Source organism: Triturus cristatus, chromosome 1_2, assembly GCF_964204655.1.
Source record: "Triturus cristatus chromosome 1_2, aTriCri1.1, whole genome shotgun sequence".
NCBI lineage: Eukaryota > Metazoa > Chordata > Amphibia > Caudata > Salamandridae > Triturus > Triturus cristatus.
Genome location: NC_140580.1, coordinates 349,640,492 through 349,660,932, shown reverse-complemented (window position 1 = coordinate 349,660,932; position 20,441 = coordinate 349,640,492).

Below are 20,441 nucleotides of genomic sequence, written 5' to 3'. Positions count from 1 at the left end.
TGTGTTTAGAGTCATTTTAATGCCTGAAATTGGTCGAAATAGAAGCTTCTGAAAAGGAGAAAAAGTTTGTAAAAATGGCAATTTTGGTCACATTGAGGCTTTAAAAAGTAGTTATTCAACATGAGGCACAATCCAAATGACATTTTGAATCAATTTTTCGACAGTCCAAAAAATCAATTTTCTGATGAAAAACGATGACCCGTGACCTGTCGAATTTTCTCCAGATGGTCAGAAATTATAATTTTTTAATGTTTAACTTATTGACTGTAAATGACTATTGCATGTGAATTAGAACTCTTAGAACTAAAATTAGTGTGTTTAGAGTCATTTTAATGCCTGAAATTGGTCGAAATAGAACCTCCTGAGCAGGAGAAAAAGTCTGCAAAAATGGCAATTAAGGTCACATTGAGGCTTTAAAAAGTAGTTATTCAACAGGAGGGACAATCCAAATGACATTTTGGATCAATTTTTCGACAGTCCAAAAAAATCAATTTTCTGATGAAAAACGATGACCCGTGACCTGTCGAATTTTCTCCAGATGGTCAGAAATGGTAATTTTTTAATGTTTAACTTATTGACTGTAAATGACTATCGCATGTGAATTAGAACTCTTAGAACTAAAATTATTGTGTTTAGAGTCATTTTAATGCCTGAAATTGGTCGAAATAGAAGCTTCTGAGTAGGAGAAAAAGTCTGTAAAAATGGCAATTTTGGTCACATTGAGGCTTTAAAATGTATTTATTCAACATGAGGCACAATCCAAATGAAATTTTGAATCAATTTTTCGACAGTCCAAAAAATCAATTTTCTGATGAAAAACGATGACCCGTGACCTGTCGAATTTTCTCCAGATGGTCAGAAATGGTAATTTTTTAATAGTTAATTTTTTGACTGCAAATGACTATTGCATGTGAATTAGAACTCTTAGAATTAAAATTAGTGTGTTTAGAGTCATTTTAATGCCTGAAATTGGTCGAAATAGAAGCTTCTGAAAAGGAGAAAAAGTTAGTAAAAATGGCAATTTTGGTCACATTGAGGCTTTAAAAAGTAGTTATTCAACATGAGGCACAATCCAAATGACATTTTGAATCAATTTTTCGACAGTCCAAAAAATCAATTTTCTGATGAAAAACGATGACCCGTGACCTGTCGAATTTTCTCCAGATGGTCAGAAATTATAATTTTTTAATGTTTAACTTATTGACTGTAAATGACTATTGCATGTGAATTAGAACTCTTAGAACTAAAACTAGTGTGTTTAGAGTCATTTTAATGCCTGAAATTGGTCGAAATAGAAGCTTCTGAGTAGGAGAAAAAGTCTGCAAAAATGGCAATTTTGGTCACATTGAGGCTTTAAAAAGTAGTTATTCAACAGGAGGGACAATCCAAATGACATTTTGGATCAATTTTTCGACAGTCCAAAAAAATCAATTTTCTGATGAAAAACGATGACCCGTGACCTGTCGAATTTTCTCCAGATGGTCAGAAATGGTAATTTTTTAATGTTTAACTTATTGACTGTAAATGACTATCGCATGTGAATTAGAACTCTTAGAACTAAAATTATTGTGTTTAGAGTCATTTTAATGCCTGAAATTGGTCGAAATAGAAGCTTCTGAGTAGGAGAAAAAGTCTGTAAAAATGGCAATTTTGGTCACATTGAGGCTTTAAAATGTATTTATTCAACATGAGGCACAATCCAAATGAAATTTCGAATCAATTTTTCGACAGTCCAAAAAATCAATTTTCTGATGAAAAACGATGACCCGTGACCTGTCGAATTTTCTCCAGATGGTCAGAAATGGTAATTTTTTAATGTTTAATTTGTTGACTGCAAATGACTATTACATGTGAATTAGAACTCTTAGAATTAAAATTAGTGTGTTTAGAGTCATTTCAATGCCTGAAATTGGTCGAAATAGAAGCTTCTGAAAAGGAGAAAAAGTTTGTAAAAATGGCAATTTTGGTCACATTGAGGCTTTAAAAAGTAGTTATTCAACATGAGGCACAATCCAAATGACATTTTGAATCAATTTTTCGACAGTCCAAAAAATCAATTTTCTGATGAAAAACGATGACCCGTGACCTGTCGAATTTTCTCCAGATGGTCAGAAATTATAATTTTTTAATGTTTAACTTATTGACTGTAAATGACTATTGCATGTGAATTAGAACTCTTAGAACTAAAATTAGTGTGTTTAGAGTCATTTTAATGCCTGAAATTGGTCGAAATAGAAGCTTCTGAGTAGGAGAAAAAGTCTGCAAAAATGGCAATTTTGGTCACATTGAGGCTTTAAAAAGTAGTTATTCAACAGGAGGGACAATCCAAATGACATTTTGGATCAATTTTTCGACAGTCCAAAAAAATCAATTTTCTGATGAAAAACGATGACCCGTGACCTGTCGAATTTTCTCCAGATGGTCAGAAATGGTAATTTTTTTATGTTTAACTTATTGACTGTAAATGACTATCGCATGTGAATTAGAACTCTTAGAACTAAAATTATTGTGTTTAGAGTCATTTTAATGCCTGAAATTGGTCGAAATAGAAGCTTCTGAGTAGGAGAAAAAGTCTGTAAAAATGGCAATTTTGGTCACATTGAGGCTTTAAAATGTATTTATTCAACATGAGGCACAATCCAAATGAAATTTTGAATCAATTTTTCGACAGTCCAAAAAATCAATTTTCTGATGAAAAACGATGACCCGTGACCTGTCGAATTTTCTCCAGATGGTCAGAAATGGTAATTTTTTAATAGTTAATTTTTTGACTGCAAATGACTATTGCATGTGAATTAGAACTCTTAGAATTAAAATTAGTGTGTTTAGAGTCATTTTAATGCCTGAAATTGGTCGAAATAGAAGCTTCTGAAAAGGAGAAAAAGTTTGTAAAAATGGCAATTTTGGTCACATTGAGGCTTTAAAAAGTAGTTATTCAACATGAGGCACAATCCAAATGACATTTTGAATCAATTTTTCGACAGTCCAAAAAATCAATTTTCTGATGAAAAACGATGACCCGTGACCTGTCGAATTTTCTCCAGATGGTCAGAAATTATAATTTTTTAATGTTTAACTTATTGACTGTAAATGACTATTGCATGTGAATTAGAACTCTTAGAACTAAAATTAGTGTGTTTAGAGTCATTTTAATGCCTGAAATTGGTCGAAATAGAAGCTTCTGAGTAGGAGAAAAAGTCTGCAAAAATGGCAATTTTGGTCACATTGAGGCTTTAAAATGTAGTTATTTAACATGAGGCACAATCCAAATGAAATTTTGAATCAATTTTTCGACAGTCCAAAAAATCAATTTTATGATGAAAAACGATGACCCGTGACCTGTCGAATTTTCTCCAAATGGTCAGAAATGGTAATTTTTTAATGTTTAACTTATTGACTGTAAATGACTATCGCATGTGAATTAGAACTCTTAGAACTAAAATTAGTGTGTTTAGAGTCATTTTAATGCCTGAAATTGGTCGAAATAGAAGCTTCTGAGTAGGAGAAAAAGTCTGCAAAAATGGCAATTTTGGTCACATTGAGGCTTTAAAATGTAGTTATTTAACATGAGGCACAATCCAAATGAAATTGTGAATCAATTTTTCGACAGTCCAAAAAATCAATTTTATGATGAAAAACGATGACCCGTGACCGGTCGAATTTTCTCCAGATGGTCAGAAATGGTAATTTTTTAATGTTTAACTTATTGACTGTAAATGACTATTGCATGTGAATTAGAACTCTTAGAACTAAAATTAGTGTGTTTAGAGTCATTTTAATGCCTGAAATTGGTCGAAATAGAAGCTTCTGAGTAGGAGAAAAAGTCTGCAAAAATGGCAATTTAGGTCACATTGAGGCTTTAAAAAGTAGTTATTCAACAGGAGGGACAATCCAAACGACATTTTGGATCAATTTTTCGACAGTCCCAAAAAATCAATTTTCTGATGAAAAACGATGACCCGTGACCTGTCGAATTTTCTCCAGATGGTCAGAAATGGTAATTTTTTAATGTTTAACTTATTGACTGTAAATGACTATCGCATGTGAATTAGAACTCTTAGAACTAAAATTAGTGTGTTTAGAGTCATTTTAATGCCTGAAATTGGTCGAAATAGAAGCTTCTGAGTAGGAGAAAAAGTCTGTAAAAATGGCAATTTTGGTCACATTGAGGCTTTAAAATGTATTTATTCAACATGAGGCACAATCCAAATGAAATTTTGAATCAATTTTTCGACAGTCCAAAAAATCAATTTTCTGATGAAAAACGATGACCCGTGACCTGTCGAATTTTCTCCAGATGGTCAGAAATGGTAATTTTTTAATGTTTAATTTTTTGACTGCAAATGACTATTGCATGTGAATTAGAACTCTCAGAGTTAAAATTAGTGTGTTTAGAGTCATTTTAATGCCTGAAATTGGTCGAAATAGAAGCTTCTGAAAAGGAGAAAAAGTTTGTAAAAATGGCAATTTTGGTCACATTGAGGCTTTAAAAAGTAGTTATTCAACATGAGGCACAATCCAAATGACATTTTGAATCAATTTTTCGACAGTCCAAAAAATCAATTTTCTGATGAAAAACGATGACCCGTGACCTGTCGAATTTTCTCCAGATGGTCAGAAATTATAATTTTTTAATGTTTAATTTATTGACTATAAATGACTATTGCATGTGAATTAGAACTCTTAGAACTAAAATTAGTGTGTTTAGAGTCATTTTAATGCCTGAAATTGGTCGAAATAGAAGCTTCTGAATAGGAGAAAAAGTCTGCAAAAATGGCAATTTTGGTCACATTGAGGCTTTAAAATGTAGTTATTTAACATGAGGCACAATCCAAATGAAATTTTGAATCAATTTTTCGACAGTCCAAAAAATCAATTTTAGGATGAAAAACGATGACCCGTGACCTGTCGAATTTTCTCCAGATGGTCAGAAATGGTAATTTTTTAATGTTTAACTTATTGACTGTAAATGACTATTGCATGTGAATTAGAACTCTTAGAACTAAAATTAGTGTGTTTAGAGTCATTTTAATGCCTGAAATTGGTCGAAATAGAAGCTTCTGAGTAGGAGAAAAAGTCTGCAAAAATGGCAATTTTGGTCACATTGAGGCTTTAAAAAGTAGTTATTCAACAGGAGGGACAATCCAAATGACATTTTGGATCAATTTTTCGACAGTCCAAAAAAATCAATTTTCTGATGAAAAACGATGACCCGTGACCTATCGAATTTTCTCCAGATGGTCAGAAATGGTAATTTTTTAATGTTTAACTTATTGACTGTAAATGACTATCGCATGTGAATTAGAACTCTTAGAACTAAAATTAGTGTGTTTAGAGTCATTTTAATGCCTGAAATTGGTCGAAATAGAAGCTTCTGAGTAGGAGAAAAAGTCTGTAAAAATGGCAATTTTGGTCACATTGAGGCTTTAAAATGTATTTATTCAACATGAGGCACAATCCAAATGAAATTTCGAATCAATTTTTCGACAGTCCAAAAAATCAATTTTCTGATGAAAAACGATGACCCGTGACCTGTCGAATTTTCTCCAGATGGTCAGAAATGGTAATTTTTTAATGTTTAATTTGTTGACTGCAAATGACTATTGCATGTGAATTAGAACTCTTAGAATTAAAATTAGTGTGTTTAGAGTCATTTCAATGCCTGAAATTGGTCGAAATAGAAGCTTCTGAAAAGGAGAAAAAGTTTGTAAAAATGGCAATTTTGGTCACATTGAGGCTTTAAAAAGTAGTTATTCAACATGAGGCACAATCCAAATGACATTTTGAATCAATTTTTCGACAGTTCAAAAAATCAATTTTCTGATGAAAAACGATGACCCGTGACCTGTCGAATTTTCTCCAGATGGTCAGAAATTATAATTTTTTAATGTTTAACTTATTGACTGTAAATGACTATTGCATGTGAATTAGAACTCTTAGAACTAAAATTAGTGTGTTTAGAGTCATTTTAATGCCTGAAATTGGTCGAAATAGAAGCTTCTGAGTAGGAGAAAAAGTCTGCAAAAATGGCAATTTTGGTCACATTGAGGCTTTAAAAAGTAGTTATTCAACAGGAGGGACAATCCAAATGACATTTTGGATCAATTTTTCGACAGTCCAAAAAAATCAATTTTCTGATGAAAAACGATGACCCGTGACCTGTCGAATTTTCTCCAGATGGTCAGAAATGGTAATTTTTTTATGTTTAACTTATTGACTGTAAATGACTATCGCATGTGAATTAGAACTCTTAGAACTAAAATTATTGTGTTTAGAGTCATTTTAATGCCTGAAATTGGTCGAAATAGAAGCTTCTGAGTAGGAGAAAAAGTCTGTAAAAATGGCAATTTTGGTCACATTGAGGCTTTAAAATGTATTTATTCAACATGAGGCACAATCCAAATGAAATTTTGAATCAATTTTTCGACAGTCCAAAAAATCAATTTTCTGATGAAAAACGATGACCCGTGACCTGTCGAATTTTCTCCAGATGGTCAGAAATGGTAATTTTTTAATAGTTAATTTTTTGACTGCAAATGACTATTGCATGTGAATTAGAACTCTTAGAATTAAAATTAGTGTGTTTAGAGTCATTTTAATGCCTGAAATTGGTCGAAGTAGAAGCTTCTGAAAAGGAGAAAAAGTTTGTAAAAATGGCAATTTTGGTCACATTGAGGCTTTAAAAAGTAGTTATTCAACATGAGGCACAATCCAAATGACATTTTGAATCATTTTTTCGACAGTCCAAAAAATCAATTTTCTGATGAAAAACGATGACCCGTGACCTGTCGAATTTTCTTCAGATGGTCAGAAATTATAATTTTTTAATGTTTAACTTATTGACTGTAAATGACTATTGCATGTGAATTAGAACTCTTAGAACTAAAATTAGTGTGTTTAGAGTCATTTTAATGCCTGAAATTGGTCGAAATAGAAGCTTCTGAGTAGGAGAAAAAGTCTGCAAAAATGGCAATTTTGGTCACATTGAGGCTTTAAAATGTAGTTATTTAACATGAGGCACAATCCAAATGAAATTTTTAATCAATTTTTCGACAGTCCAAAAAATCAATTTTATGATGAAAAACGATGACCCGTGACCTGTCGAATTTTCTCCAGATGGTCAGAAATGGTAATTTTTTAATGTTTAACTTATTGACTGTAAATGACTATCGCATGTGAATTAGAACTCTTAGAACTAAAATTAGTGTGTTTAGAGTCATTTTAATGCCTGAAATTGGTCGAAATAGAAGCTTCTGAGTAGGAGAAAAAGTCTGCAAAAATGGCAATTTTGGTCACATTGAGGCTTTAAAATGTAGTTATTTAACATGAGGCACAATCCAAATGAAATTTTTAATCAATTTTTCGACAGTCCAAAAAATCGATTTTATGATGAAAAACGATGACCCGTGACCTGTCGAATTTTCTCCAGATGGTCAGAAATGGTAATTTTTTAATGTTTAATTTTTTGACTGCAAATGACTATTGCATGTGAATTAGAACTCTTAGAATTAAAATTAGTGTGTTTAGAGTCATTTTAATGCCTGAAATTGGTCGAAATAGAAGCTTCTGAAAAGGAGAAAAAGTTTGTAAAAATGGTAATTTTGGTCACATTGAGGCATTAAAAAGTAGTTATTCAACATGAGGCACAATCCAAATGACATTTTGAATCAATTTTTCGACAGTCCAAAAAATCAATTTTCTGATGAAAAACGATGACCCGTGACCTGTCGAATTTTCTCCAGATGGTCAGAAATTATAATTTTTTAATGTTTAACTTATTGACTGTAAATGACTATTGCATGTGAATTAGAACTCTTAGAACTAAAATTAGTGTGTTTAGAGTCATTTTAATGCCTGAAATTGGTCGAAATAGAAGCTTCTGAAAAGGAGAAAAAGTTTGTAAAAATGGCAATTTTGGTCACATTGAGGCTTTAAAAAGTAGTTATTCAACATGAGGCACAATCCAAATGACATTTTGAATCAATTTTTCGACAGTCCAAAAAATCAATTTTCTGATGAAAAACGATGACCCGTGACCTGTCGAATTTTCTCCAGATGGTCAGAAATTATAATTTTTTAATGTTTAACTTATTGACTGTAAATGACTATTGCATGTGAATTAGAACTCTTAGAACTAAAATTAGTGTGTTTAGAGTCATTTTAATGCCTGAAATTGGTCGAAATAGAACCTCCTGAGTAGGAGAAAAAGTCTGCAAAAATGGCAATTTTGGTCACATTGAGGCTTTAAAAAGTAGTTATTCAACAGGAGGGACAATCCAAATGACATTTTGGATCAATTTTTCGACAGTCCCAAAAAATCAATTTTCTGATGAAAAACGATGACCCGTGACCTGTCGAATTTTCTCCAGATGGTCAGAAATGGTAATTTTTTAATGTTTAACTTATTGACTGTAAATGACTATCGCATGTGAATTAGAACTCTTAGAACTAAAATTATTGTGTTTAGAGTCATTTTAATGCCTGAAATTGGTCGAAACAGAAGCTTCTGAGTAGGAGAAAAAGTCTGTAAAAATGGCAATTTTGGTCACATTGAGGCTTTAAAATGTATTTATTCAACATGAGGCACAATCCAAATGAAATTTCGAATCAATTTTTCGACAGTCCAAAAAATCAATTTTCTGATGAAAAACGATGACCAGTGACCTGTCGAATTTTCTCCAGATGGTCAGAAATGGTAATTTTTTAATGTTTAATTTGTTGACTGCAAATGACTATTACATGTGAATTAGAACTCTTAGAATTAAAATTAGTGTGTTTAGAGTCATTTCAATGCCTGAAATTGGTCGAAATAGAAGCTTCTGAAAAGGAGAAAAAGTTTGTAAAAATGGCAATTTTGGTCACATTGAGGCTTTAAAAAGTAGTTATTCAACATGAGGCACAATCCAAATGACATTTTGAATCAATTTTTCGACAGTCCAAAAAATCAATTTTCTGATGAAAAACGATGACCCGTGACCTGTCGAATTTTCTCCAGATGGTCAGAAATTATAATTTTTTAATGTTTAACTTATTGACTGTAAATGACTATTGCATGTGAATTAGAACTCTTAGAACTAAAATTAGTGTGTTTAGAGTCATTTTAATGCCTGAAATTGGTCGAAATAGAAGCTTCTGAGTAGGAGAAAAAGTCTGCAAAAATGGCAATTTTGGTCACATTGAGGCTTTAAAAAGTAGTTATTCAACAGGAGGGACAATCCAAATGACATTTTGGATCAATTTTTCGACAGTCCAAAAAAATCAATTTTCTGATGAAAAACGATGACCCGTGACCTGTCGAATTTTCTCCAGATGGTCAGAAATGGTAATTTTTTTATGTTTAACTTATTGACTGTAAATGACTATCGCATGTGAATTAGAACTCTTAGAACTAAAATTAGTGTGTTTAGAGTCATTTTAATGCCTGAAATTGGTCGAAATAGAAGCTTCTGAGTAGGAGAAAAAGTCTGCAAAAATGGCAATTTTGGTCACATTGAGGCTTTAAAAAGTAGTTATTCAACAGGAGGGACAATCCAAATGACATTTTGGATCAATTTTTCGACAGTCCAAAAAAATCAATTTTCTGATGAAAAACGATGACCCGTGACCTGTCGAATTTTCTCCAGATGGTCAGAAATGGTAATTTTTTTATGTTTAACTTATTGACTGTAAATGACTATCGCATGTGAATTAGAACTCTTAGAACTAAAATTATTGTGTTTAGAGTCATTTTAATGCCTGAAATTGGTCGAAATAGAAGCTTCTGAGTAGGAGAAAAAGTCTGTAAAAATGGCAATTTTGGTCACATTGAGGCTTTAAAATGTATTTATTCAACATGAGGCACAATCCAAATGAAATTTTGAATCAATTTTTCGACAGTCCAAAAAATCAATTTTCTGATGAAAAACGATGACCCGTGACCTGTCGAATTTTCTCCAGATGGTCAGAAATGGTAATTTTTTAATAGTTAATTTTTTGACTGCAAATGACTATTGCATGTGAATTAGAACTCTTAGAATTAAAATTAGTGTGTTTAGAGTCATTTTAATGCCTGAAATTGGTCGAAGTAGAAGCTTCTGAAAAGGAGAAAAAGTTTGTAAAAATGGCAATTTTGGTCACATTGAGGCTTTAAAAAGTAGTTATTCAACATGAGGCACAATCCAAATGACATTTTGAATCATTTTTTCGACAGTCCAAAAAATCAATTTTCTGATGAAAAACGATGACCCGTGACCTGTCGAATTTTCTTCAGATGGTCAGAAATTATAATTTTTTAATGTTTAACTTATTGACTGTAAATGACTATTGCATGTGAATTAGAACTCTTAGAACTAAAATTAGTGTGTTTAGAGTCATTTTAATGCCTGAAATTGGTCGAAATAGAAGCTTCTGAGTAGGAGAAAAAGTCTGCAAAAATGGCAATTTTGGTCACATTGAGGCTTTAAAATGTAGTTATTTAACATGAGGCACAATCCAAATGAAATTTTTAATCAATTTTTCGACAGTCCAAAAAATCAATTTTATGATGAAAAACGATGACCCGTGACCTGTCGAATTTTCTCCAGATGGTCAGAAATGGTAATTTTTTAATGTTTAACTTATTGACTGTAAATGACTATCGCATGTGAATTAGAACTCTTAGAACTAAAATTAGTGTGTTTAGAGTCATTTTAATGCCTGAAATTGGTCGAAATAGAAGCTTCTGAGTAGGAGAAAAAGTCTGCAAAAATGGCAATTTTGGTCACATTGAGGCTTTAAAATGTAGTTATTTAACATGAGGCACAATCCAAATGAAATTTTTAATCAATTTTTCGACAGTCCAAAAAATCGATTTTATGATGAAAAACGATGACCCGTGACCTGTCGAATTTTCTCCAGATGGTCAGAAATGGTAATTTTTTAATGTTTAATTTTTTGACTGCAAATGACTATTGCATGTGAATTAGAACTCTTAGAATTAAAATTAGTGTGTTTAGAGTCATTTTAATGCCTGAAATTGGTCGAAATAGAAGCTTCTGAAAAGGAGAAAAAGTTTGTAAAAATGGTAATTTTGGTCACATTGAGGCATTAAAAAGTAGTTATTCAACATGAGGCACAATCCAAATGACATTTTGAATCAATTTTTCGACAGTCCAAAAAATCAATTTTCTGATGAAAAACGATGACCCGTGACCTGTCGAATTTTCTCCAGATGGTCAGAAATTATAATTTTTTAATGTTTAACTTATTGACTGTAAATGACTATTGCATGTGAATTAGAACTCTTAGAACTAAAATTAGTGTGTTTAGAGTCATTTTAATGCCTGAAATTGGTCGAAATAGAAGCTTCTGAAAAGGAGAAAAAGTTTGTAAAAATGGCAATTTTGGTCACATTGAGGCTTTAAAAAGTAGTTATTCAACATGAGGCACAATCCAAATGACATTTTGAATCAATTTTTCGACAGTCCAAAAAATCAATTTTCTGATGAAAAACGATGACCCGTGACCTGTCGAATTTTCTCCAGATGGTCAGAAATTATAATTTTTTAATGTTTAACTTATTGACTGTAAATGACTATTGCATGTGAATTAGAACTCTTAGAACTAAAATTAGTGTGTTTAGAGTCATTTTAATGCCTGAAATTGGTCGAAATAGAACCTCCTGAGTAGGAGAAAAAGTCTGCAAAAATGGCAATTTTGGTCACATTGAGGCTTTAAAAAGTAGTTATTCAACAGGAGGGACAATCCAAATGACATTTTGGATCAATTTTTCGACAGTCCCAAAAAATCAATTTTCTGATGAAAAACGATGACCCGTGACCTGTCGAATTTTCTCCAGATGGTCAGAAATGGTAATTTTTTAATGTTTAACTTATTGACTGTAAATGACTATCGCATGTGAATTAGAACTCTTAGAACTAAAATTATTGTGTTTAGAGTCATTTTAATGCCTGAAATTGGTCGAAACAGAAGCTTCTGAGTAGGAGAAAAAGTCTGTAAAAATGGCAATTTTGGTCACATTGAGGCTTTAAAATGTATTTATTCAACATGAGGCACAATCCAAATGAAATTTCGAATCAATTTTTCGACAGTCCAAAAAATCAATTTTCTGATGAAAAACGATGACCAGTGACCTGTCGAATTTTCTCCAGATGGTCAGAAATGGTAATTTTTTAATGTTTAATTTGTTGACTGCAAATGACTATTACATGTGAATTAGAACTCTTAGAATTAAAATTAGTGTGTTTAGAGTCATTTCAATGCCTGAAATTGGTCGAAATAGAAGCTTCTGAAAAGGAGAAAAAGTTTGTAAAAATGGCAATTTTGGTCACATTGAGGCTTTAAAAAGTAGTTATTCAACATGAGGCACAATCCAAATGACATTTTGAATCAATTTTTCGACAGTCCAAAAAATCAATTTTCTGATGAAAAACGATGACCCGTGACCTGTCGAATTTTCTCCAGATGGTCAGAAATTATAATTTTTTAATGTTTAACTTATTGACTGTAAATGACTATTGCATGTGAATTAGAACTCTTAGAACTAAAATTAGTGTGTTTAGAGTCATTTTAATGCCTGAAATTGGTCGAAATAGAAGCTTCTGAGTAGGAGAAAAAGTCTGCAAAAATGGCAATTTTGGTCACATTGAGGCTTTAAAAAGTAGTTATTCAACAGGAGGGACAATCCAAATGACATTTTGGATCAATTTTTCGACAGTCCAAAAAAATCAATTTTCTGATGAAAAACGATGACCCGTGACCTGTCGAATTTTCTCCAGATGGTCAGAAATGGTAATTTTTTTATGTTTAACTTATTGACTGTAAATGACTATCGCATGTGAATTAGAACTCTTAGAACTAAAATTATTGTGTTTAGAGTCATTTTAATGCCTGAAATTGGTCGAAATAGAAGCTTCTGAGTAGGAGAAAAAGTCTGTAAAAATGGCAATTTTGGTCACATTGAGGCTTTAAAATGTATTTATTCAACATGAGGCACAATCCAAATGAAATTTTGAATCAATTTTTCGACAGTCCAAAAAATCAATTTTCTGATGAAAAACGATGACCCGTGACCTGTCGAATTTTCTCCAGATGGTCAGAAATGGTAATTTTTTAATAGTTAATTTTTTGACTGCAAATGACTATTGCATGTGAATTAGAACTCTTAGAATTAAAATTAGTGTGTTTAGAGTCATTTTAATGCCTGAAATTGGTCGAAATAGAAGCTTCTGAAAAGGAGAAAAAGTTTGTAAAAATGGCAATTTTGGTCACATTGAGGCTTTAAAAAGTAGTTATTCAACATGAGGCACAATCCAAATGACATTTTGAATCAATTTTTCGACAGTCCAAAAAATCAATTTTCTGATGAAAAACGATGACCCGTGACCTGTCGAATTTTCTCCAGATGGTCAGAAATTATAATTTTTTAATGTTTAACTTATTGACTGTAAATGACTATTGCATGTGAATTAGAACTCTTAGAACTAAAATTAGTGTGTTTAGAGTCATTTTAATGCCTGAAATTGGTCGAAATAGAAGCTTCTGAGTAGGAGAAAAAGTCTGCAAAAATGGCAATTTTGGTCACATTGAGGCTTTAAAATGTAGTTATTTAACATGAGGCACAATCCAAATGAAATTTTGAATCAATTTTTCGACAGTCCAAAAAATCAATTTTATGATGAAAAACGATGACCCGTGACCTGTCGAATTTTCTCCAAATGGTCAGAAATGGTAATTTTTTAATGTTTAACTTATTGACTGTAAATGACTATCGCATGTGAATTAGAACTCTTAGAACTAAAATTAGTGTGTTTAGAGTCATTTTAATGCCTGAAATTGGTCGAAATAGAAGCTTCTGAGTAGGAGAAAAAGTCTGCAAAAATGGCAATTTTGGTCACATTGAGGCTTTAAAATGTAGTTATTTAACATGAGGCACAATCCAAATGAAATCGTGAATCAATTTTTCGACAGTCCAAAAAATCAATTTTATGATGAAAAACGATGACCCGTGACCGGTCGAATTTTCTCCAGATGGTCAGAAATGGTAATTTTTTAATGTTTAACTTATTGACTGTAAATGACTATTGCATGTGAATTAGAACTCTTAGAACTAAAATTAGTGTGTTTAGAGTCATTTTAATGCCTGAAATTGGTCGAAATAGAAGCTTCTGAGTAGGAGAAAAAGTCTGCAAAAATGGCAATTTAGGTCACATTGAGGCTTTAAAAAGTAGTTATTCAACAGGAGGGACAATCCAAATGACATTTTGGATCAATTTTTCGACAGTCCCAAAAAATCAATTTTCTGATGAAAAACGATGACCCGTGACCTGTCGAATTTTCTCCAGATGGTCAGAAATGGTAATTTTTTAATGTTTAACTTATTGACTGTAAATGACTATCGCATGTGAATTAGAACTCTTAGAACTAAAATTAGTGTGTTTAGAGTCATTTTAATGCCTGAAATTGGTCGAAATAGAAGCTTCTGAGTAGGAGAAAAAGTCTGTAAAAATGGCAATTTTGGTCACATTGAGGCTTTAAAATGTATTTATTCAACATGAGGCACAATCCAAATGAAATTTTGAATCAATTTTTCGACAGTCCAAAAAATCAATTTTCTGATGAAAAACGATGACCCGTGACCTGTCGAATTTTCTCCAGATGGTCAGAAATGGTAATTTTTTAATGTTTAATTTTTTGACTGCAAATGACTATTGCATGTGAATTAGAACTCTCAGAGTTAAAATTAGTGTGTTTAGAGTCATTTTAATGCCTGAAATTGGTCGAAATAGAAGCTTCTGAAAAGGAGAAAAAGTTTGTAAAAATGGCAATTTTGGTCACATTGAGGCTTTAAAAAGTAGTTATTCAACATGAGGCACAATCCAAATGACATTTTGAATCAATTTTTCGACAGTCCAAAAAATCAATTTTCTGATGAAAAACGATGACCCGTGACCTGTCGAATTTTCTCCAGATGGTCAGAAATTATAATTTTTTAATGTTTAATTTATTGACTATAAATGACTATTGCATGTGAATTAGAACTCTTAGAACTAAAATTAGTGTGTTTAGAGTCATTTTAATGCCTGAAATTGGTCGAAATAGAAGCTTCTGAATAGGAGAAAAAGTCTGCAAAAATGGCAATTTTGGTCACATTGAGGCTTTAAAATGTAGTTATTTAACATGAGGCACAATCCAAATGAAATTTTGAATCAATTTTTCGACAGTCCAAAAAATCAATTTTAGGATGAAAAACGATGACCCGTGACCTGTCGAATTTTCTCCAGATGGTCAGAAATGGTAATTTTTTAATGTTTAACTTATTGACTGTAAATGACTATTGCATGTGAATTAGAACTCTTAGAACTAAAATGAGTGTGTTTAGAGTCATTTTAATGCCTGAAATTGGTCGAAATAGAAGCTTCTGAGTAGGAGAAAAAGTCTGCAAAAATGGCAATTTTGGTCACATTGAGGCTTTAAAAAGTAGTTATTCAACAGGAGGGACAATCCAAATGACATTTTGGATCAATTTTTCGACAGTCCAAAAAAATCAATTTTCTGATGAAAAACGATGACCCGTGACCTATCGAATTTTCTCCAGATGGTCAGAAATGGTAATTTTTTAATGTTTAACTTATTGACTGTAAATGACTATCGCATGTGAATTAGAACTCTTAGAACTAAAATTAGTGTGTTTAGAGTCATTTTAATGCCTGAAATTGGTCGAAATAGAAGCTTCTGAGTAGGAGAAAAAGTCTGTAAAAATGGCAATTTTGGTCACATTGAGGCTTTAAAATGTATTTATTCAACATGAGGCACAATCCAAATGAAATTTCGAATCAATTTTTCGACAGTCCAAAAAATCAATTTTCTGATGAAAAACGATGACCCGTGACCTGTCGAATTTTCTCCAGATGGTCAGAAATGGTAATTTTTTAATGTTTAATTTGTTGACTGCAAATGACTATTGCATGTGAATTAGAACTCTTAGAATTAAAATTAGTGTGTTTAGAGTCATTTCAATGCCTGAAATTGGTCGAAATAGAAGCTTCTGAAAAGGAGAAAAAGTTTGTAAAAATGGCAATTTTGGTCACATTGAGGCTTTAAAAAGTAGTTATTCAACATGAGGCACAATCCAAATGACATTTTGAATCAATTTTTCGACAGTTCAAAAAATCAATTTTCTGATGAAAAACGATGACCCGTGACCTGTCGAATTTTCTCCAGATGGTCAGAAATTATAATTTTTTAATGTTTAACTTATTGACTGTAAATGACTATTGCATGTGAATTAGAACTCTTAGAACTAAAATTAGTGTGTTTAGAGTCATTTTAATGCCTGAAATTGGTCGAAATAGAAGCTTCTGAGTAGGAGAAAAAGTCTGCAAAAATGGCAATTTTGGTCACATTGAGGCTTTAAAAAGTAGTTATTCAACAGGAGGGACAATCCAAATGACATTTTGGATCAATTTTTCGACAGTCCAAAAAAATCAATTTTCTGATGAAAAACGATGACCCGTGACCTGTCGAATTTTCTCCAGATGGTCAGAAATGGTAATTTTTTTATGTTTAACTTATTGACTGTAAATGACTATCGCATGTGAATTAGAACTCTTAGAACTAAAATTATTGTGTTTAGAGTCATTTTAATGCCTGAAATTGGTCGAAATAGAAGCTTCTGAGTAGGAGAAAAAGTCTGTAAAAATGGCAATTTTGGTCACATTGAGGCTTTAAAATGTATTTATTCAACATGAGGCACAATCCAAATGAAATTTTGAATCAATTTTTCGACAGTCCAAAAAATCAATTTTCTGATGAAAAACGATGACCCGTGACCTGTCGAATTTTCTCCAGATGGTCAGAAATGGTAATTTTTTAATAGTTAATTTTTTGACTGCAAATGACTATTGCATGTGAATTAGAACTCTTAGAATTAAAATTAGTGTGTTTAGAGTCATTTTAATGCCTGAAATTGGTCGAAGTAGAAGCTTCTGAAAAGGAGAAAAAGTTTGTAAAAATGGCAATTTTGGTCACATTGAGGCTTTAAAAAGTAGTTATTCAACATGAGGCACAATCCAAATGACATTTTGAATCATTTTTTCGACAGTCCAAAAAATCAATTTTCTGATGAAAAACGATGACCCGTGACCTGTCGAATTTTCTTCAGATGGTCAGAAATTATAATTTTTTAATGTTTAACTTATTGACTGTAAATGACTATTGCATGTGAATTAGAACTCTTAGAACTGAAATTAGTGTGTTTAGAGTCATTTTAATGCCTGAAATTGGTCGAAATAGAAGCTTCTGAGTAGGAGAAAAAGTCTGCAAAAATGGCAATTTTGGTCACATTGAGGCTTTAAAATGTAGTTATTTAACATGAGGCACAATCCAAATGAAATTTTGAATCAATTTTTCGACAGTCCAAAAAATCAATTTTATGATGAAAAACGATGACCCGTGACCTGTCGAATTTTCTCCAGATGGTCAGAAATGGTAATTTTTTAATGTTTAACTTATTGACTGTAAATGACTATCGCATGTGAATTAGAACTCTTAGAACTAAAATTAGTGTGTTTAGAGTCATTTTAATGCCTGAAATTGGTCGAAATAGAAGCTTCTGAGTAGGAGAAAAAGTCTGCAAAAATGGCAATTTTGGTCACATCGAGGCTTTAAAATGTAGTTATTTAACATGAGGCACAATCCAAATGAAATTTTGAATCAATTTTTCGACAGTCCAAAAAATCAATTTTATGATGAAAAACGATGACCCGTGACCTGTCGAATTTTCTCCAGATGGTCAGAAATGGTAATTTTTTAATGTTTAATTTTTTGACTGCAAATGACTATTGCATGTGAATTAGAACTCTTAGAATTAAAATTAGTGTGTTTAGAGTCATTTTAATGCCTGAAATTGGTCGAAATAGAAGCTTCTGAAAAGGAGAAAAAGTTTGTAAAAATGGTAATTTTGGTCACATTGATGCATTAAAAAGTAGTTATTCAACATGAGGCACAATCCAAATGACATTTTGAATCAATTTTTCGACAGTCCAAAAAATCAATTTTCTGATGAAAAACGATGACCCGTGACCTGTCGAATTTTCTCCAGATGGTCAGAAATTATAATTTTTTAATGTTTAACTTATTGACTGTAAATGACTATTGCATGTGAATTAGAACTCTTAGAACTAAAATTAGTGTGTTTAGAGTCATTTTAATGCCTGAAATTGGTCGAAATAGAAGCTTCTGAAAAGGAGAAAAAGTTTGTAAAAATGGCAATTTTGGTCACATTGAGGCTTTAAAAAGTAGTTATTCAACATGAGGCACAATCCAAATGACATTTTGAATCAATTTTTCGACAGTCCAAAAAATCAATTTTCTGATGAAAAACGATGACCCGTGACCTGTCGAATTTTCTCCAGATGGTCAGAAATTATAATTTTTTAATGTTTAACTTATTGACTGTAAATGACTATTGCATGTGAATTAGAACTCTTAGAACTAAAATTAGTGTGTTTAGAGTCATTTTAATGCCTGAAATTGGTCGAAATAGAACCTCCTGAGTAGGAGAAAAAGTCTGCAAAAATGGCAATTTTGGTCACATTGAGGCTTTAAAAAGTAGTTATTCAACAGGACGGACAATCCAAATGACATTTTGGATCAATTTTTCGACAGTCCAAAAAAATCAATTTTCTGATGAAAAACGATGACCCGTGACCTGTCGAATTTTCTCCAGATGGTCAGAAATGGTAATTTTTTAATGTTTAACTTATTGACTGTAAATGACTATCCCATGTGAATTAGAACTCTTAGAACTAAAATTATTGTGTTTAGAGTCATTTTAATGCCTGAAATTGGTCGAAACAGAAGCTTCTGAGTAGGAGAAAAAGTCTGTAAAAATGGCAATTTTGGTCACATTGAGGCTTTAAAATGTATTTATTCAACATGAGGCACAATCCAAATGAAATTTTGAATCAATTTTTCGACAGTCCAAAAAATCAATTTTCTGATGAAAAACGATGACCCGTTACCTGTCGAATTTTCTCCAGATGGTCAGAAATGGTAATTTTTTAATAGTTAATTTTTTGACTGCAAATGACTATTGCATGTGAATTAGAACTCTTAGAATTAAAATTAGTGTGTTTAGAGTCATTTTAATGCCTGAAATTGGTCGAAGTAGAAGCTTCTGAAAAGGAGAAAAAGTTTGTAAAAATGGCAATTTTGGTCACATTGAGGCTTTAAAAAGTAGTTATTCAACATGAGGCACAATCCAAATGACATTTTGAATCATTTTTTCGACAGTCCAAAAAATCAATTTTCTGATGAAAAACGATGACCCGTGACCTGTCGAATTTTCTTCAGATGGTCAGAAATTATAATTTTTTAATGTTTAACTTATTGACTGTAAATGACTATTGCATGTGAATTAGAACTCTTAGAACTAAAATTAGTGTGTTTAGAGTCATTTTAATGCCTGAAATTGGTCGAAATAGAAGCTTCTGAGTAGGAGAAAAAGTCTGCAAAAATGGCAATTTTGGTCACATTGAGGCTTTAAAATGTAGTTATTTAACATGAGGCACAATCCAAATGAAATTTTGAATCAATTTTTCGACAGTCCAAAAAATCAATTTTATGATGAAAAACGATGACCCGTGACCTGTCGAATTTTCTCCAGATGGTCAGAAATGGTAATTTTTTAATGTTTAACTTATTGACTGTAAATGACTATCGCATGTGAATTAGAACTCTTAGAACTAAAATTAGTGTGTTTAGAGTCATTTTAATGCCTGAAATTGGTCGAAATAGAAGCTTCTGAGTAGGAGAAAAAGTCTGCAAAAATGGCAATTTTGGTCACATTGAGGCTTTAAAATGTAGTTATTTAACATGAGGCACAATCCAAATGAAATTTTGAATCAATTTTTCGACAGTCCAAAAAATCAATTTTATGATGAAAAACGATGACCCGTGACCTGTCGAATTTTCTCCAGATGGTCAGAAATGGTAATTTTTTAATGTTTAATTTTTTGACTGCAAATGACTATTGCATGTGAATTAGAACTCTTAGAATTAAAATTAGTGTGTTTAGAGTCATTTTAATGCCTGAAATTGGTCGAAATAGAAGCTTCTGAAAAGGAGAAAAAGTTTGTAAAAATGGTAATTTTGGTCACATTGAGGCATTAAAAAGTAGTTATTCAACATGAGGCACAATCCAAATGACATTTTGAATCAATTTTTCGACAGTCCAAAAAATCAATTTTCTGATGAAAAACGATGACCCGTGACCTGTCGAATTTTCTCCAGATGGTCAGAAATTATAATTTTTTAATGTTTAACTTATTGACTGTAAATGACTATTGCATGTGAATTAGAACTCTTAGAACTAAAATTAGTGTGTTTAGAGTCATTTTAATGCCTGAAATTGGTCGAAATAGAAGCTTCTGAAAAGGAGAAAAAGTTTGTAAAAATGGCAA